Source organism: Balaenoptera musculus, chromosome 3, assembly GCF_009873245.2.
Source record: "Balaenoptera musculus isolate JJ_BM4_2016_0621 chromosome 3, mBalMus1.pri.v3, whole genome shotgun sequence".
Lineage (NCBI taxonomy): Eukaryota > Metazoa > Chordata > Mammalia > Artiodactyla > Balaenopteridae > Balaenoptera > Balaenoptera musculus.
This window is the reverse complement of record NC_045787.1, coordinates 104,526,506-104,547,452: the sequence shown is the minus strand read 5'-3', so window position 1 is coordinate 104,547,452 and position 20,947 is coordinate 104,526,506.

Genomic DNA, 20,947 nt, shown 5'->3' with positions numbered 1-20,947 from the left:
GTTAATATGGTGTATCACATTGATTGATTTACTATGTTCAAGAATCCTGTATCCCTGGGATAAATCATGGTGTATGATCCTTTTAATGTGTTGTTGGATTTGGTTTGCTAGTATTTTGTTGAGGATTTTTGTATCTATGTTCATCAGTGATATTGGACTGTAATTTTCTTTTTTTGTGTGATATCTTTGTCTGGTTTTGGTTTCAGGGTGATGGTGGCCTCATAGAGTGAGCTTGGAAGTATTCCTTCCTCTGCAATTTTTTGGAAGACTTTCAGAATGGTAGGTGTTAAACCCCCAACAGCCAAAGCAATCTTGAGAAAGGAAAACAGAGCTGGAGGAATCAGGCTCCCTGACTTCAGACTATACTATTTTGATGACTGTAGCTTTGTAGTATGTATGGTACTGGCACAAAAACAGAAATATAGATCAATGGAACAGGATAGAAAGTCCACAGATAAACCCAAGCACCTATGGTCACCTAATCTATGACAAAAGAGGCAAGAATATACAATGGAGAAAAGACAGTCTCTTCAATAAGTGGTGCTGGGAAAACTGGACAGCTACATGTAAAAGAATGAAATCAGAACATTCTATAACACCATATACAAAAATAAACTCAAAATAGGTTAAAGACCTAAATGTAAGGCTGGATACTATAACACTTTTAGAGGAAAACATAGGCAGAACACTCTTTAACATAAGTCGCAGCAAGATCTTTTTCGATCCACCTCTTAGAGTAATGAAAATAAAAACAAAAATAAACAAATGGGACCTAATTAAACCTAAAAGCTTTTGCACAGCAGAGGAAACCATAAACAAGACAAAAAGACAACCTTCAGAATGGGAGAAAATATTTGCAAACAAATCAATTGACAAGGGATTAATCTCCAAAATATACAAACAGCTCATGCAGCTCAATATCAAAAAAACAAACAACCCTATCAAAAAATGGGCGGAAGATCTAATTAGACATTTCTCCAAAGAATACATACAGATGGCTAAAAAGCACATGAAAAGATGCTCAACATCACTAATTATTAGAGAAATGCAAATCAAAACTACAATGAGGTATCACCTCATGCCAGTCAGAATGGCCATCATCAAACAATCTACAAGCAAGAAAGACAAATATCATATGATATCGCTTATATGTGGAATCTAAAAAAAAAATGGTACAAATGAACTTATCTACAAAACAAAAATAGAGTTACAGATGTAGAAAACACACTTATGGTTACCAGGCAGTAAGGGGGGGGAGGGATAAATTGGGAGATTGGGATGGATGTATACACACTACTATATATAAAATAGATAACTAATAAAGACATACTTTATAGCACAGAGAACTCTACTCAATACTCTGTAATGGCCTATATGGGAAAAGAATCTAAAAAAGAGTGGATATATGTATATGGATACATATAACTGATTCACTTTGCTGTACAGCAGAAACTAACACAATATTGTAAATCAACTATACTCCAATAAAAATTTTTTTTTAAAAACCTACAAACAGTAAATGCTGGAGAGGGTTTGGAGAAAAGGGAACCCTCCTACACTGTTGGTGGGAATGTAAATTGGTACAGCCACTGTGGAGAACAGTATGGAGGCTCCTTAAAAAACTAAAAATAGAGCTACCGTATGATCCAGCAATCCCACTCCTGGGCATATATCCAGAGAAAAACATAATTTGAAAAGGTACATGTACCCCAATGTTCATTGCAGCACTATTTACAATAGCCAGGACATGGAAGCGACCTAAATGTCCATCGACAGATGAATGGATAAAGAAGATGTGGCACATATATACAATGGCATATTACTCAGCCATAAATAAAGAATGAAATAATGCCATTTGCAGCAACGTGGATGGACCTCGAGATTATCATACTAAGTGAAGTAAGTCAGACAAAGAAAGACAAACATCATATGATATCACTTATATGTGGACTCTAAAAAAATGGTACAAATGAGCCTATTTACAAAACAGAAATAGAGTTACAGATGTAGAAAACAAACTTATGGTAAGAGGGGGAGGGATAAATTGGGAGATTGGGATTGACATATACACACTACTATATATAAAATAGATAACTAATAAGGACCTACTGTATAGCACAGGGAACTCTACTCAGTACTCTTTAATGACCTATATGGGAATAGAATCTAAAAAAGAGTGGATATATGTATATGTATAACTGATTCACTTTGCTGTACAGCAGCAACTAACACAACATTGTAAATCAACTATAATCCAATAAAACTTAATTTAAAAAACAAATGTTTATATAGAGTGAGTATTCTATGAACTTTTCTGAATTGATTTGAACTTTCTATGAAGATCCATGTGTAGAATACACATTTCAAAAAGTACTTATAATCATCTTTTTTTTTCTCCCCTAAATATGATTTTGCTAAAAATAATCATTTAGGTGGCTGAGCAAATATGCTTCCTTTGGAAAATTTGAAATTTTACTTTGAACAGGAAACCATGCAACTGAAATGAGTTCTCTGGCAAAAACAAGAACAAAAACAAAAAACACACTGATAATATGCAGTAACATATTACAAAGATTTCTAATTTTTTTCTAGACTTTTTTTTTCTTACAAAGTTTAGTTTGCATAATTTTAACTAACTGTTCCCAAAGCATAATAACTCCTAAATATTTATACCTGTAGTATTGATTCTCAAGTCTTTGGATTTACAGAACACTCCACTTTTCCCCTCTAGGTTTTACATCATAGTTTAGAAAAGAAAAGGAAATATAGCACAGTTGTTCTTACAAGCACATTCATTTTCAAGCAATGTTTAAAACTCAGAACTTGTATTCATTCTTTTGGCAATTCAGCATTTTCTCTAAGGCTTAGAATTGAAATTTTGGGAAGACAGCCTAGGAGATTAATGACTCCAGTTCACATACCACATACCAATCCAACTGCATGTACACAGCCATTTGGTGTCTTCCCACTTGCACTTCTCTTAGAACTGCTGCTGAGCAGGTCATCAGGATAAGGTGGAAAATGCACTAGCTTAGAAATCTAATACTGCCATTAATTAGCAACACAACTCTGGAGTTACCTTCTCTGAGCTTCAATTTCTTCCCCTGACAAGTGAAGGATAGCTAAGTGATTTCCGTACTGTATGCTAATTATGGTTGGCTTCCTAACAACACAAGAAAAGAAATTGATAAGACATTGTACTTACCAACATAGATGAAATGTCTAGATGTAATGTTAGAAGATGGAACTGAGGAGGATACAATGATGATGATGATGATGATATTGATATACATTGTGATTAACTAGGTTTTTTCCCCCAGGAATGCAAGAGTGGTTCCATTTCAGAAGAATGTACTGATGATTTAATAAATTTTAAAAGAAAATGAATCTGATAACACCCATAGTGTGGAAAAAAGCATTTGATAAAGTTCAACTCTTATTCATGATAACTCTTTTTTTTTTTTTTTTTTTTTTTTTTTTTTTGGCTGTGTTGGGTCTTTGGTTCGTGCGAGGGCTTTCTCTAGTTGCGGCAAGTGGGGGCCACTCTTCATCGCGGTGCGGGGACCGCTCTTCATCGCGGTGCGCGGGCCTTTCACTATCGCGGCCCCTCCCGTTGCGGGGCACAGGCTCCAGATGCGCAGGCTCAGTAGTTGTGGCTCACGGGCCCAGCTGCTCCGTGGCATGTGGGATCTTCCCAGACCAGGGCTCGAACCCGTGTCCCCTGCATTAGCAGGCAGATTCTCAACCACTGCGCCACCAGGGAAGCCCCATGATAACTCTTGGTTAACTAGAATTAGAAGGCATCTTTAACCTGATAAAGGGCATCTGCAAAATAGCACAGAAAATATCATAGTTTAATGGTGAGCTGTTAGAAGATTTTACTTAAAGTAAGTAATAATGGAAAAAGAGATTAAAATTTTTAACAGGGAAAGTAAAAACCAATACTGTTTTCATTTGCAGTAAAACTTCCTATTGAAATGATCCAGTACTTATTCCTTGCACCTCTTTTTCCAATTTTTAGTTACTAGTCCATGGCTTTAAACAACATCTATATTCCAGAGATTCCCCCATTTATATGTGCAACCATAAATTCTCTCCTAAACTCTAAACTATGTAATAGCTTTAACTTGGTGTCTCATCAGGAGGCTAATTAAAACTCTTGATGTTTCCAAAATAACCCCACTCCACTTACACTCTTCCTGCTCAGTGAATGGCAATTCTGCTTTTCCATTTGCTCTGGTAAAAAAACACCTTGGATCAGAGTCAACATCAACAGTGGTAAGTCATGTTGATAGAATCTGCCCTCGATATGATGTGATGAAAATGGCACTTTCCTCTGTAGTCTTCCTCCCCAAGACCCATAATCCTGACGGATGCTGAGAATAAAGATATATTCTACAACATCCCTGACCACTATTCCTCAGAACTGTCAGGCTCATCAAAAGTAAGGAAAGTCTGAGAAACTATTACAGCCAAGAGGAGTCTAAGGAGACAGCGCCAGCTAAATGTAATGTGGTGCGGAAACAAAGGCCACCCAAAGGAGAACAAGAAAAGGCTCTTTACTCAGATCTTGCAAAGGAGTCAGCCATCACCACTTTTGTTTGGCAGAGACTCAAAGGCAGGCAGTGGGGTAGGAAAGCTTTTAGGGGAAGGAAGGGAAGGCTTCAGGTATGCCCTGATTAGAGGCTGTGGCATGAGGAAGCTGTAGGTGAGCTATCTAGAAGCCCAACATTCTATGTGAATGGTTAGGAGGACATATTTGGCTTTCTCTGGTTGGTCCTAAATTGGAAGCTGTCAGTTATTAATCAACTCTTGGCCATTCGGGGCTGATTGCTGCAGGGGTTACTATTTGGCTTCCTGGGCAGGTTGCTATAGGTTGCAGGTCAGAGTTCTATTTTTATATGTGGTCTGGCCATTGTCCATTTTTATATTCAGTCTCTCAGAAGTATCCTGGATGAGATCTTGGAACTGAAAAAGGACATTAAGTAAAAACTAAGGAAATCCAAATAAAAGCATGACTTTAGTTAATAATATAACAGTATTGGTTCATTAATTGTGACAAAGGCACCATACTGATGTAAGATGTTTTAGTGACAGAGGAAACTGGGTGTGGGGTATAACAGAACTCTGTACTATCTTCTTAATTTTTCTGTGAATCTAAAACTGTTCTGAAAACTAAAGTTTATTTAAAAACAACAACACCTTAGAGATATCCTTGACTCCTCCCTTCCCTCACCCTCCACATTCAATCCTTTCGCAAATTCTTAGTATTGACCCCACCCCTCTGCTGTACTGGTGTCACCTTAGCCAACTTCATCACCTCTGCCTTGGAAATCTTCACTACTTTCCTAAGGGCCCACCTGCTTCCACTCCAGGCTATGTGATACTTTTCCACAGAGCTTTACTGTGGTCTACAAAACAACAGAAAGCTTTAACAGGTTTGGGGGCCCGATGAATATGGTTGGTGGAGGAAGGAGAGCTGTCAAATCGTATTTCTAATGACTGGATCAAATACAGTCCCTATAAAAGTCAGCAGCTGGCTCTTTTCAGGGACTGGATCCTACAAGCATAGCTCTGTCTCGCTTAGCAAGTATAAATTCAGATTTTTATTTCAGATGCTAAACATTTTTTAAAAGTTTGAGTCAATATGTTTTTTTCATTAGTAATGTACACACACAGTACAAAATTCAAAGTTATAGAAAAGTGTGTAATGCCAAGTTTCTCTCATAAGTCTATACTCTAACCTCATTGTTCTTCTCCTTAGACACAACCACTGCTCTGAATCTCACAAGCACATGTAATGCATACTCTTTTCCTTGTGTTTTTTACACAACTGGAAATACATCATATATACTATATTATACCTCAGTGCTCAGTGTGTGTGTGTAAATACTGCATGCACATGAGTGTACACACACATGTGTATGAGACAGGCCTGGGACCCTTTGCTGCAGTGCTGCAATGCTTGCACCTAGATAAACGTCGAGCAACAAAATACAAAGAAACTATAAGGGACTAAAAATAACTGTGTGCAGCTGGGGAAAATTATGGACAACAAAATACAAGAAAGACCAAAAAGCCCAACTGCCACTTCTGAAGAGCCAGGAGCAAAAGCAGGGTGTCGGGAGCAAAAGCAGGGTACTGTGCATGCCTTCTGCACACAGCACCACAAAGGGGTGGGCAAACCATCTAATCTATCCCTCTGGCCCGACCCCTGGACACACTCCTACCCTCACCCCTTATAAGGAACAAACTCACCCCCACTCAGGGAGCGAGCAAGCAAGGGAACCTGTTATTTGTTCTCTCTCCCCCCAATAAAGCCTTGCTTGAATTTGTTGTCTGGCCTCTGATCAATTTCTACTAATTAAGGAGGCCAAGAACACTGGTCAGTTAACATACTTGGTGGCAACCACGAAGGGACAATTGTCCCCTTCCCAGGAGAGACTCTGGGCACCTCCAGGACCACTGAACGCAGATTCCCTGGGGGTAGCAAGCGGCCTCCTGAACCTCTTGTTTCAGCATCACCACGTTTGGTTTGTCTGCCTACCTGGCCCTGAGGGCCTTAGTAACCTCATTCAGGCAACGCTTTCTCCCTCTCCTTTGTTCTTTTTTCCCTCACCATCCCTTTCCCTCTCCTGAAAACTCTCTATTTCTCCTCTCTGTCCTCTCCTACTTCTCTCCTATCCTTCCAAGAGAGTGGATGTCGGACAGCTACAGCATCACTCCTCTCAGCTTGTGAGACCTACTCCCTCTGGCCGGCAATGGCTCACCTTGACAGGTGACAAGCAGAGGTGGGAGAGGCTTGCCTGACACCGTGTGGATCCTGGTCCAGCAGGCTCTCCCTGACCTGAGATTTCAGAGCGTGATAGAGGTTCAAACCTCATATCATGTAGTGTCTGGAAGCCTGATCATCCCAATATTCTCAGCTTTATTTTCCTGCCACTAAGAGAAGTCCTGGTGGGAATGGGCTGAAGCGGCAGATTTCTATATACTGGTGTATGCCTGGGTGAGAGTCCCACAGATGACGTACAACTGACTGGTTTCCGGGCTTGATCACCCCAGTGGGCAGTGGACAGGGTGCTCCCTCCTTCGCTGGCCCTTTCTGGAAGCACACAGGTTGGTGCCTGAATAGACACCCACAGGGGGCGGATTGAAACAGCAATCTCTCTCTTTCTGCCTCTTTCTCTTCTTCAGTCTATTCTGTCCCTTCTCCCTTTACCTCTCCCTTGGTCCTCAACCCTACACTCCCATTCCCTTCATCCTGAAGGCTCCTTGTTTGTGTCTAAGTTTTTGTCATTGGTATCTTTGTTTTATGAGTTTTGTCTGTCCAACTGCTCCTACAAGTCTCTGCTAACATTGTGGGCATGGTGAAGCTCTTAAACCCTGAAATACAAACGGATCCCACATTGTCTGAGACTCGACTCCAGCCTTGGGTTACTTAGTGGGATTTTAAAGAACAAAAAAAGAAGAGAGGGGCTTGCACCTCTCTCCTCTGCCTTTGCAATGTAACTATTCTGCCTGGACTCTCAGGGACTCCCTGATCCATCTGTAGTCCCCGAGACTGAGGGAAAAAAAGAGACCTTTTTAAATTCAAGCAGGAAAACTAAGAGATCTCTGATTTTGTAAAAATTAACTTGTGTGGCTTAAGCTTGTGGGTTTAATTAATACAGACCTGTCTGTATTATCAACATTAAGTATAATACTTCTATCGTACCTAGGGTTACTGGAAGTCAATAAGTGCATATTGTTTCTGTGATAAAATCTGTTAGCAAGGAAAATAACCTGATATGATTAAACTTTTAAGTAAATATAACTGGATAAGAGCTTTTTAGTAAACTCAATGGGAATAATCATGTTTTCAAAATGTCCATCTAGAACAGTCCCTCCAAATTTTGGTAACTTGAAACTAAATTAAGTTAAAGGATAAGAATCCATTGAGTATCCAGGCCGTTTCAAATAAGATGAAATATTGGAACATCAATTGCTAAACAGGTCTAAATTTACCTACTTTTGTTTTCTTGTGAGAGGGAAAGTAAGGATGTTTGGGTTTATTAGACACATATCTTACATCACATTAAGGAAAGAAATTGTGCTTTGGGAAGATACATGGGATCTTCCCAAGAGTTTATGGGATATTCCAATCAGGGAATGCTAATGTAAAAGACATTTCATTGTGACATAAGGAAGGTAGGATGTGTGCTTTCAGAAAAGAAGGTATGTGGAATGGAAATGTATTTTGTTCAATGGAAAAATGTGATTTTGTCCTACAGCTGGTTATTTCTGAATGGAAAAAAGAAGGGACAAAATATGGCTACAGAAAGTTACAGAAGATTTGCAGAAAAGGAACACTGAGAAGAGAATGTTTTATGTGGTTGGAATTTTCTAAGGTTGGATTAAATTTAATTAGGTAACCGGATTTTATCAAGAGTAGGCTGATATAAGACTGGATTTGGTTTCTTTCTCTCATAAGAGAACAATGATTTCCTCGAATGCTCCTTTTGATAACAGATTGTGTGAGTTTCTGTGCCTTTAAGTGATCTGCATTTACTTTTGGAATCCCTTTTTTTTTTTTTTCACCTTAGCTCAAGGAATAATTGTTTCACAGCAGCCTATGATTCTATTTGACTGGATGTTTTAAAACTTTTGGAAATTTTTGACAGATTTCCCAAATATCAAATTCTAATTGAAATTCTTTTGACTTCCAGTTAACTTTGGGATGCTTCATGGGGCCCCTGGAGCCTCCCAAAGAGAGATCCTAAACTAATTGGGTTCATTTGATGTGTTAAATTACATGGGAAACATTGTCTAAACTCATTGTTGCCTGTGTCAGATGGAATCATCAGGCTCTCCCCAGTTTTTATCATAGCTGTCAAACAGAGAGGGGAAAGGGTTTTAGGTTTTTCTGCTGTCTAGTCTCTCACCTTATTCTATGTCCAAAAAAAATCCCCTGTGGGAATACCCCCAACTTAGGCCCTTAGGTCCTGACCCCAATGGCATTTTCCATTGCACCCAACTCCAATTCCTCCAGGAGTTCCTTTTTTGCACCTCTAGGACCCCTTTCACTCAAGGCCTTGGCAGCCCATACCTTGTTACAGATCACCTATTGGGTGGCCACTTCCAAGCAGCCCACATCCTAGGTTTTATAGATGCTCAAACTCGAGGAATACCCCCAGCATAGGGAAACATTATAGGACAAAAGCCTCCTGGTAAATGTCTCTGGGACACTGGACTTCATTTCTAGGAGCACTTTTTCTCGGTTGCATGTTATTCAGCATGGGATGATCCTCTTCTAAGCCAGAAGAAACACCTCTGGAGAGTATCCTTAAAAATTGGAAACTTTCAAAATAGACGGGCTGAAAAGGGAAACGTTTAAACTCTATTGTAACATTGCCTGGCCCTTGTATAAGTCGGGGAATGGAGAAAAATGGTCTGAAAATGGGTCTCTATAATACCGTGTTGCAATTGGATCTCTGCTGTTGCAGGACAGGAAAATGGACTGAGGCTCCCTATGTTCAAGCCTTCATGGTCCTGGGAATTCCCTGGCGGTCCAGTGGTTAGAATTCTGAGCTGTCACTGCTGAGGGCATGTGTTCGATCCCCGGTCGGGGAACTAAAATCCCACAAACCACATGGGGCTGCCCCCACCCCCCCAAAATAAACCTTCATGGTCCTTTACCAAAACCCCGCTCTATGGGTCTCCTGTAATCAAAAGCCTGGGGAATCAGAAACACTCCCGACATTTTAAATGATCCCCTTCTAGCTTTCTCCGACTCTCAGGGGGGAAACCAAGCTTCACCTGCTTCCCCGGAGCCACCTACTCCTCCGGAGCCACCTACTTCTCCGGGTCCCTCTGACCAATCCCAATCTCTGCCTCCTTATGTCCCTTTATATCCTCCGTCGCCCCAGGAGGGAGAGACTAGTCCCTCCAGGGTAAGTCGTAGTGGAACTTCCTGTCGCCCAGGATCAGGTTCAAAGTTAGCCCCCACCTCTGCCCCACAAGGCCTTTACCCCTTCAGGAATCAGCTGATGGAAACTGAAGCACTACTGGAGTGCATGTCCCCTTCTCAATGAGAGACTTAGGAATTTGTAAGGAGAATTTTGACAGGTTCTCAGAGAACCCTGACAAGATTAGGGACGAATTTATCAGGCTGGGGTTGACATTGTCTCTCACCTGGCAGGACATCATGGTTATTCTGGCCTACTGTTGCACCCCAGATGCAAGGGAGCGTATACTGAGAAAGGCCAGGTAACACTCAGATGGCCTATTGGCCACCAATCCACACCGCCTAATTTTTCAGGTGGGTGGGGATCCAGTCCCAGAACATGACCCACACTGGGACTATGAAGATCATGTAGGCCAAGCTAGGATGAGACATTACATTACTTGTCTATCAGAAGGACTGAAAAGGTGTATGGTGAAGCCTGTAAATTATGATAAGGTCCAAGAGGTTACACAGGAAAAAGAGAAAACCCAGCAGTTTTCCTGAGCCTAGTGACAGAAGCATTCAGGAAGTACACCAATACAGACCCTAGGTCCGTGGAGGGGAGGACACTATTGGCCGTGCATTTTATCACCCAGGCTACTCCTCATATCAGGAGAAAATTACAAAAGCTTGAGGCTGGGCTCCAAACCCCGTTGTCAACCTTGGTAGAGGAGGCCTTCAAGATCTATAACAACTGAGACTTAATGGAGGAGGTCAATAAGGATAAGAGGCTAATAAAGAAAACGCAGCTTTTGGCTGCTCTAATCCACCCACCACCTCGAGAGGACCCTGGAGGGCCAAGAAGGCTGGACAGACCACCAAAGAAGCTGCCTGGGCCTGAACCAATCTGCCTTTTGTCAGTGCCCCTCGAGGGGGCACTGGAGGGGAGAATGTCCTGAGCGCCCTCCTGTGGGATACCCGAGGGGCAATGCCGGCTGGCCCCAGTTCCTTGCAAATCTCTCGGATGAGAGATGCCCGCACGCTGACTGATGGGGCCCAAGCGCCTGCCCAGCTCCAAATCCCACTCGATCCATCCTCATCACTCCAGTGGCGCCTCAGGTCACCCTAAATTTGGCAGGTAGGAAAACCAAATTTCTTGTAGCCACTGGGGCCACCTGCTCTGTTCTGACTTGGCCAGCTGGCCGCCTCTCCAACCATGACTGTATTGTGAAGGGATTTGATGGACAGCCAAAGGCAGGGCGATTTACGTCTCCCCTTGCCTGCCGAATCGGGTCCATTATCATTACTCACTCTCTTTTGTATATGCCAGAATGTCCTGTCCCCCTCCTTGGAAGAGATTAGCTAAATAAATTAGGAGACAGTATATTCTTAGGACAGGGTGAAGCCCAAGGAGATAGAGAATTCAAACAGAATGCATCTATTGATAGCCCCAGGTGACCCACCTGCTGGTCATCAAAATATTCCCCAAGACATCCCCCAAGAAATTAGAGAATGAGTAGATCCTGCATTTTGGGATACCTCGGTGCCAGGAAGGGTAAAACGTCTTCCCTCAATAAAACTAAGGTTAAGGCTAAGGTTAAGGTTAAGGTTAAAAATACCCCTGGAAAAGACAATACCCTTTAAAAGTCTGAGGCCCTGAGGGGAACCAACTGCTGCTCAGCAAATTCCTAAAACACGGACTCATTAGGTCTTGCCAATCCCTTTGCAACACCCCAATCCTCCCCGTTCAGAAGCATAATGGGGAGTATCGGTTTGTGCAAGACTTACAAGCAGTGCATGAGGCAGGCGTCCCTATTCACACATCCGTGCCAAATTCACGCACCCTTGTTACCCAAGTGCCAGGGAGCACTCAGTATTTCCCTGTTTTGTACCTCAAAGATGCATTTTTCTGTATTCCCCTACATCCGGACTCTCAATACCCTTTTGCCTTTGAATGGAGGGACCCTGACACCCTGCAGGCTACCCAATATAGCTGGACAGTGCTTCCGCAGGGCTTTTGGAACAGCACCCATCTTTTTGGAAAAGTGTTAGCAAGGGAACTGAGGGAACTGGGCCTTGAGAAGGGAACTCTGTTACAATATGTTGACAATTTGGGGCTTCCCTGGTGGAGCAGTGTTTAAGAATCTGCCTGCCAATGCAGGGGACACGGGTTCGAGCCCTGGTCCGGGAAGATCCCACATGCCGCGGAGCAACTAAGCCCATGCGCCACAACTACTGAGCCTGAGCTCTATAGCCCACGAGCCACAACAACTGAGACCATGTGCCACAACTACTGAAGCCCGTACGCCTAGAGCCCATGCTCCGCAACAAGAAAAGAGAAGCCACCACAATGAGAAGCCCATGCACCACAATGAAGAGTAGCCCCTGCTCGCCACAACTAAAGAAAGCTGGTGCACAGCAACAAAGACCCAACACAGCCATAAATAAATAAATTAATTAATTTATTTATTTACTTTTAAAAATCTTAAAAAAAAAAAACAAACCAATATGTTGACGATTTATTGATAAGTAGTGAGACCAAAAATACTCAGATCAAAATACTGTTAGGGTCCTAAGTTTTCTGGCAAAAAGGGGATATGAAGTCTCTCCAACCAAGGCTCAGATCTCACAGCAACGGGTTCAATATTTAGGATTTGTTTTGACCCCAGGGGCATCAGCCCTGGCCATAGACCGAAAAACAGCAATTACTGCATTACCATCTCCAACCACAAAGAGGCAACTCTGAGGCTTTCTTGGGATAGCTGGGCTCTGTGGTATCTGGATTCCAAATTATGGCCTTATAGCAAAACCCCTATATGAGGCTCTAAAGGGAGAAGAAAGGGAACCCCTTCAATGGAATAGGACCACCAGGGGCCTTTGAGACTCTCAAGACTGAGTTGAGTAAAGCACCAGCACTGGGGCTTCCAAATTTGGACAGCCCTTCACCCTATACATTCACAAGAGGTCAGGGAGAGCACTAGGGGTCCCAAAAGCTGGGAATAGATTAGAGACCAGTGGCTAACTTTCCAAAACAACTAGACTCAGTGTCCCTGGGATGGCCAAGCTGCCTGAGGGCAGTAGCAGCCACAGCCCTGTTGGTTAATGAGGCTTCCAAGCTTATCCTGGGACAACACTTAGATGTGTTAACCCCTCATCAGGTACAAAAGACATCATTGGTTAACTGGAGGGCGGTTAACAAAATAGCAGGCCCTCCTAATGGACACCCCCGCCATTCACTTAAAGGTGTGCCAAACCCTGAACCCAGCAACTCTGCTTCCAGCGGCCAAGAGTGGAAGCTTAGTGCATCAGTGTATAGAGACCATAGAACAAACTTACTCCAGCAGGTCTGATCTTCTAGATGAGCCTCTTGACAGCCCTGAGGTCGAAGGTTTACTGATGGGAGCAGTTTTGTAGAAATGGGAACCCGAAAGGCAGGGTATGCCATAGTTAGTCTAGCTGAAGTCATAGAAGCCAAGGCCCTGTCACCCCAGACATCAGCCCAGAAGGCTGAACTAATTGCATTAATGAGAGCTTTGCAATCAGGGAAGGATAAGAAATTAAATATTTTTACTGACTCTAAGTATGGGTTCCATGTGCTATAAGCTCGTGCTACCATTTGGAAAGAAAGAAGAATGTTAATCGCTAGAAATTCCCCCATAAAACACAGATTTGATTCTGGCTCTTTTAGAAGCAGTGCAGCTCCCGACCCAGGTGGCAGTAACCCACTGTAGGGGCCGTCAGAGGGATGGGTCTTTTGTGAGCCAAGGGAACAGCAAAGCTGATCAAATTGCAAAACAGGCAGCTCGACTGCAGGAGCCTGAGCAAGTTATAGCCCTAGTGGCTGGCCCCCCTGAACTCCCTAGCCTTCCCCAGTATTCCCCACAGGAACAAGAAAATGCTGAGAAATGGGGCTATGAGAAAGGAAGCACAGGCTGGTATAAAAAGGAGGATAAGGTTCTAATCCCTGAGGCCCAACAGTGGAAACTCACTAAGAACTTACATGACGCCACCCACCATGGGAGGGATGCATTATGGGACTTGATGCAAAAGGCTTTTTCAGGGATGGGGCTTAAAAGAACAGAAAAACAAGTAACGCTTGCCTGTGATTTATGTGCCCGTAATAACCCACAGGCCCATCCAATCCTCCCTTCATTACTCAGGTCAATTCAGTGCCTGCCGAGGGCACAAGCCCGGGGGAAGACTGGCAGTTAGATTTCACCCCAAATGCCCCCATGATCAGGATATAAATACCTTCTGGTGTTTGTTGATACTCCCACGAGATGGGTTGTAGCCTTCCCCACCCAATCTGAAAAGGCCGTGGAAGTCTGTAAGTCTTTTTTAAAAAAAGAAAGAATTCCTCAGTTTGGACTTCCAATGTCCCTCCAGAGCGATAATGGCCCTCTTTTATAGACAAAATCATACAGGGGCTCACAACGGCCCTGGGGATAGACTACATGCCACACACCTCTTGGCACCCCCAGTCTTCAGGGAAGGTAGAGAAAATGAACCATACTTTAAAGAAAACCTTAGCAAAGCCCTGCCAAGAAACTCATGCACCCTGGACCAACTTGCTTCCTATTGCACTCTTCAGGGTCTGTGTAGCCCCCAGGAGTGGCCTGAGGCTTAGCCCATTTGAAATGACCTATGGGGAGGCCTTTTCTCACTACTGACGTTCTACTGGATGAGGACGTGAACCAGGCCCTGAGATATATTCTTAATCTAGGACAAGTTCAGAAGGCAATCCAGGACTAGGCCCACAAGGCACTGCTGGCTCCCACTAAAAATACAGAGGAAGGAGCAGTTCCTTCACAAATAAACCCCGGGGACCAAGTTCTTCTTAAAACCTGGAAAGAGGGGGTCCCTGAAGACCAACTATTGCCAAGATGGAAGGGCCCCTGTAAAGTAATTTTAGCTACCCTCACTGCTGTCAGACTGCAAGGGATATATCTAGTTGGGTACATTTGTCTAGACTAAAGCTTTTACCTTTACAGGTCACAACAGAAGAACAATAACACACCTGTGAGCCAGTGGAAAACCTGAGATACCTATTCAAAAGACAGGCCCCATCGACAGATAGTTTGTGTGATAACTAACACTTCCTGCTGCACCCGGGTCAACGAGACAGGACGGGTAGAAGTTAATATGAAGGAGATACACGCCCGGGGCAGAGCAGCTTCACAATTTTGGCAGGGGCGATATCGCGTCCACTGCCTGGTCAACAGGTAAGGAAGCCCAAAGTGAACCTGGTTCCTTCCCTTTCTGGGCCCTTTAATGGCTATTGTTGCTCTTCCCCTTTTTAGCCCTTGTTTGTTTAACCTTCTGGTTAAGTTTGTGTCTTCTTGGCTCCAACAGTTTGAAGTAAGGCTCGTGATGGCTCAAGGAATTCAACCCATTCCAGCAGAGAGTGGCCCGGGTCCCTACAGTTTCTTGGAACAGTCAGTGAGGGACTTCTACACCTCTAGGGTAGGCTAGGGTCTGTGGCCCCTGTCCAGCAGGAAGAAGTTTCAGAAGAAGAGACCTTCGGCCCCTTACTGCTTAAAAATAAGGGTGTAGAGTCTCTTGGGGGAATAAGACAAGTCTGGGACCTGGGACCATTTGCTGCAGCGCTGCAGTGCTTGCACCTGGACAAATCTCTCTTCGAGCAACAAAATACAAAGAAACTGTAAGGGACTAAAAATAACTGCATGCATGTGCAGCTGGGGAAAATTATGGACAAGAAGACACAAAAAAGCCCCAAAAGCCCAACTGCCACTTCTGAAGAGCCGGGAGCAAAAGCAGGGGGGTCAGGAGCAAAAGCAGGGTACTGCACATGCCCCCTGCACACAGCACCACAAAAGTGTGGCAACCCACCTAAGCCACCCGTCCAGCCAGACCCCCTGGACACACCCCTACCCTCAGCCCATATAAGGAACCAGCTTGCCCCCCACCAAGAGAGCAGGTGAGCAAGGGAACCTGTTATTTGTTCTCACTCCTCCCTGCTGCAGCAGGGGCCCCAGTAAAGCCTCGCCTGAATTTCTTGTCTGGTCTCTGAACAATTTCTATTGATTAAGGAGGCCAAGAACCCTGGTCGGTAACACGTGCATGGGCACATGCGTGCGCACACACACACACACACACACACACACACACACCTTGGAGCTATTTCCACATCACTCATTTCCTCTACTTCACTTATAAAGAGCTAGATGTGCTTCCATTGAATGGATTAGATTGCCAATAATTTCTTTAACTTGTACCAATTCCTGAACATGTAGTTCATTGCAATCTTCTGCTAATACCAGCAATGCTATGTTGATTCTATTTGGATACATGTCATTTTACACATGTACAAGCATAGCTGTAGAATAAATTCCCAAAAGTAGAGTTACTTGATCAAGTGATACATCTTTGGAATTTTGAGAGATATTGCCAAATTGCTCTTCATTGGGGATGTATTGATTTATACCCTCACCAGTAAGGTATGAGGCCAGCTTCTCTTCTTCTCCAGCTAAGGTTTGTTATCAAATATTTGAATCTTTGCTGATTTACAGGTAGAAAATATATCCCTTTGCATTTATCTTATGAAGAGTAAGATTAAGCACGTTGTTTTTTGTAAAAGTCATTTGGATTTCTTTTGATGTGATCTCTGGGCTTACATTATATTATTGATTTTTAAAAATTAGTTTATAGGAGTTCTTTATACAATAAAGAAATTAGACCTTTATATATAATACATATTGCAAATATTTTGCCTTCTTTGTCATTTGGGTTCTCACTTTGTGTGTGTATGTGAGTTTTGCCATGCAGAAATTTTTTTATCTTTCTAGAATCAAATTTATTAGATCTTTACGATCAGTTCTTCTATATTACAATAAAACTCAGATGACATTTTAATTGAGATCCTATCAAATAGATGGCATTAAAGAAAATTGGCATCTTTATAATGCTTTGTCTTCTTATCCAAACTCTTTTTATGTGCCCTGACAACATTTTATTTTTTAAAAATATATAATAGAACTTAAATATTTCTTCATAATTTTTTCTTAAGTATTTTATCTTTTTCTTGCCATTTTCAATAGTCTTTTCTTCTATTGCATTTTCTAATTGATTACTGCTTTTATATAAGAAGCCTATTTATTTCATCATATTAATTTTGTCACCAGTCACCTTACTGAAATGGCTTGTTTCCAAGAGCCCATGAATTCATTTGCTTTTGTTTACCAGTTCTGTATGATATTTATACTTCTTATTTATTTCTATCATCTAACTTTCTTAAATTGACTAAGGTTTTATTTGTGTCCTAAAAAATGTCCAGTTAACTCCAATGTTTTATGGGTATGTAAAAAGAATGTGAAGTCATGGAACTTAATTCCATGCAAAACACTTATAACTACCTATTATTTATATTATTTATGTATTCCATTGACAAACATTTCTTATTCACTTGCTATGTCATGGACTGAGATATTGGAATTAAAATCTCCTGTAACTAAAGTGTCTCTATTGTCTCTTTGTTTCCTGTAATTTTTGCTTTAATTATTTTGATACAATGTTGTTTGATTAATAGGTATTCCTAATGATGAGATCATCGAGGTGGATTGTATCCTTTATCATTTTCTTCACATTTGCCTGATAGGCCTTTGCTCGTCCTTTAATTTTCAATTTTTATGAGTTATTTTATCTTAGGTATATCTCCTGAATTTGAAAATATAATTAGGCTTTGTTTTATGATTCAGTTTGAGATTCTTTTCTTTCAATGAGGAGTTAATCAACTTACTTTTATTTATGTGACGTAAATGTTTAGTTTTCATCCAATATATTATCATATTATGTTTTCTGTTATATTGATTTTCTTTTTTATAATTTTTCATTATATTGCCTATAATGTTTTGTACATGTGTGTAATGCCTGATAATTCAGAGTTTATGTTTTTGTTCTAACAATTACCTTTATAATTATTATTTATGTGACATATTTGACCCTCTATGTAACACCTATTTACTGCCTACTGTGAATAAAGATGAAACCAGTATAAGCCCTTGGCCTTTTCTTACAGCTACTGTCCACTTTTAGTTGATTATATATTTTTGATAGTAACTACCTTTGTATTTTTAAATCACACACATTACTTGATTTATTGGCTTAATACAAGCCCCAAGACCCTTCCTAGTCTTCCAGTCTGTATCTCCAACCTCAAACCCTTACACTCAATCTGAGAGGCAAAATCAGAGTCTAGGGCAAGCCAGAAACCCAGCCCATGCAGCAGAACATTGGAGCAGGGAAAATATTGTACAGCAACCAGTGGCTGTAGGCAATTCTGAGATCTTATAGTTGCAGAAATTTGGGGAAAGAGGAGCAAGCAGGCATTATGGGAAGCAATGCTTTTCAATTAAGTTTGGAGAAGCAAAATTAAATGGGCTTTGCTTTTGAGAAAATTCATGAAAATGAAGTACTCTATGGAATTTGTGAAATTGGAGACTGTGAAGGGGGTCAGTGAAACAAAGATCATGTTCTGAACATGGGGTTTCAGTTTCTATTATCTAAAGAAAAGAGGCTGCTTCTGGTTGTAAAGCTCAATATATTGTACTTGAAGATTAGAAGGAAATATGACCTTTGCTTGTTTACAATGCCAAAGGTTGATCTCCTTGTTAGATGATTTTCTGCTTCAGCTGTTCTTTTGATTCTGCACTGCTCCTGGAATTTCTTGCCCCATTCTGTCCTGCAACATTTAGTAACTATTAAGTACTAATATCCACAAAAGAAAGAAAAGGGCAAAGAGTTAATAAATGCTGAATGCCTACTGTGTGCCAGGCTCTCTCTGGAGCTTTTCATGTGCTAGCTCACTCAATCCCAAAACAATACTAGGAGGTTAATATTATTATCTTTATTTTCTGATGAGAAAAATGAATGTCTAGAATGTAAGAGCTGAAGCCCACACAAATTATAAGTGGCAGGATTCAAATCCTTGTCATATTCTAACTCCCTTTTTTTTTTTAATTAATAGACTCTATTTTTTAGAAAAGTTTTACATTTACAGAAAATTTGAATGGAAAGTACAGAGAGTTCCCATATATTGCCCCCTAACCAGAGTTCTTCATGTTATTAACATCTTGCATTAGTATAGTACATTTGTTACAATTGATGAACCAGTATTGATGGTATAATTTCACTGCCCTCAAATTCCCCAATGCTCCACCTATTCAGCCCTTCCTCCTTCACCCAACCCCTGGCAACTGCTGATCTTTTTCTGTCTCCATAGTTTTGCCTTTTTCAGAATGTTACAAAGTTGGAGTCATACAGTACATAGTCTTTTCAGACTTGGTTTCTTTTACTCTGCAATATGTATTTTGGGTTCCTCCATGTCTTTTCATGGCCTGATGGCTCATTTTTTTAAAATCACTGTATAATAATAGCCAATTATATGGATATACCACAGTTTGTTTATCCATTCATCTAACAAAGGATGTCTTGGCTGCTTCCAAGTTTTGACAATTATGAATAATGCTACTGTAAACATTCATTTTTGTAGGGACATAAGTTTTCAACTTATTTGGGTAAATACCCAGGAGCATGATTGCTAGATTGTATGTTAAAATCATGTTTATGTTTGCAAGAAACTGCCAAACTGTCTTCCAAAATGGCTGTGTAATTTTGCATTCCCACCAGCAGTGAATGAGAATTCCTTTTGCTCCATGTCCTTGTCAGTATTTGGTGTTGTCAGTGTTATGGATTTTAGCCATTCTAATAGGGTGATAGTGGAATCTAATTACTGTTTTAATTAACAATTCCCTAATAACATATGATGTTGAGCATCCTTTCATTTGCTTATTTTCTATCTGTATATCTTCTTTGGTGATGTGTCTGTTTAGATTTTTAGCAATTTTCTTATTCAGGTTGTTTGTTTCTTATTCTTGATTTTAGAAGTTAGATTTTTAAGCAGTAGATTGTCTTTCAAGAAATTATTCCATTTCATCAATGTTGTGGACATAGAGTTGTTAATAATATTTTTTATTACCCTTTTTAATATCCATGAAATTGTGATGATGGCCCCTATTCCATTTCTGGTATTAGTAATTTGTATCTTCTTTCTTTTATTCTTAGTTGGCCTTGCTAGAAGTTTATCATTTTATTAATCTTTTCAAGGAACCAGATTTTGGTTTCATTGATTTTTCTCTATTAATTTCTTGTTTTCAATTTCACTGATTTATGTTATAATTTTTATTATTTTCATTTAGTTCAAAATATTTAAAAATTTCTCTTAAAATTTCTTTGACCCTGGTGTTACTTAGAAGTGTATTGTTTAATCTCAAGCATTTGAGAATTTTCCAGCTTTCTGTCTGTTGTTGTTTTCTAGCCTAATTTTACTGTGGTTTGAGAGCACACTTTTTATGATTTCTGTTCTTTAAATTTGTTAAGGTGTGTTTTATGGCCTAGAATGTGGTCTATCCTGATAAATGTTCCATGTGAGCTTGAGAAGACTGTGTATTCTGCTGTTGTTGAAGCAGTCCATAGATGTCAATTATATTCAGCTGATTGAAGGCACTGTTCAGTTCAACTAAGTCCTTACTGATTTTCTGCCTGCTGGATCTGCCAATTACTAAGGTCACTAATTATAATAGTGGATTCATTTATTTCTCCTCAAATTTCTATCAGTTTTTGCCTTATATATTTTGACACTCTATTGTTAGATGCATACACAATAGGATTGTTATGTCTTCTTGGAGAAGTGACCCTTTTATCATATGTGATTTCTTGCTTTATCCTTGATAATTTTCCCTGCTCCGAAGTCTGCTGTCTCAGAAATTAATAGAGTTAATCCTACTTTCTTTTTATTAATATTAGCATGGTATGTCTTTCCCCATTCATTTAGTTTTAATCTATATGTGTCTTTATATTTAAAGTGGGTTGTTTTTATAGACAACATATAGTTCGGTCCTGTTTTTTATCCACTCTGATAGCCTCTTTTAAGAGTTACATTTAGACCAGTAATGTTTAAAGTGATTATTGGAGGAGGAGCTTCAAGATGGCAGAAGAGTAAGAAGTGGA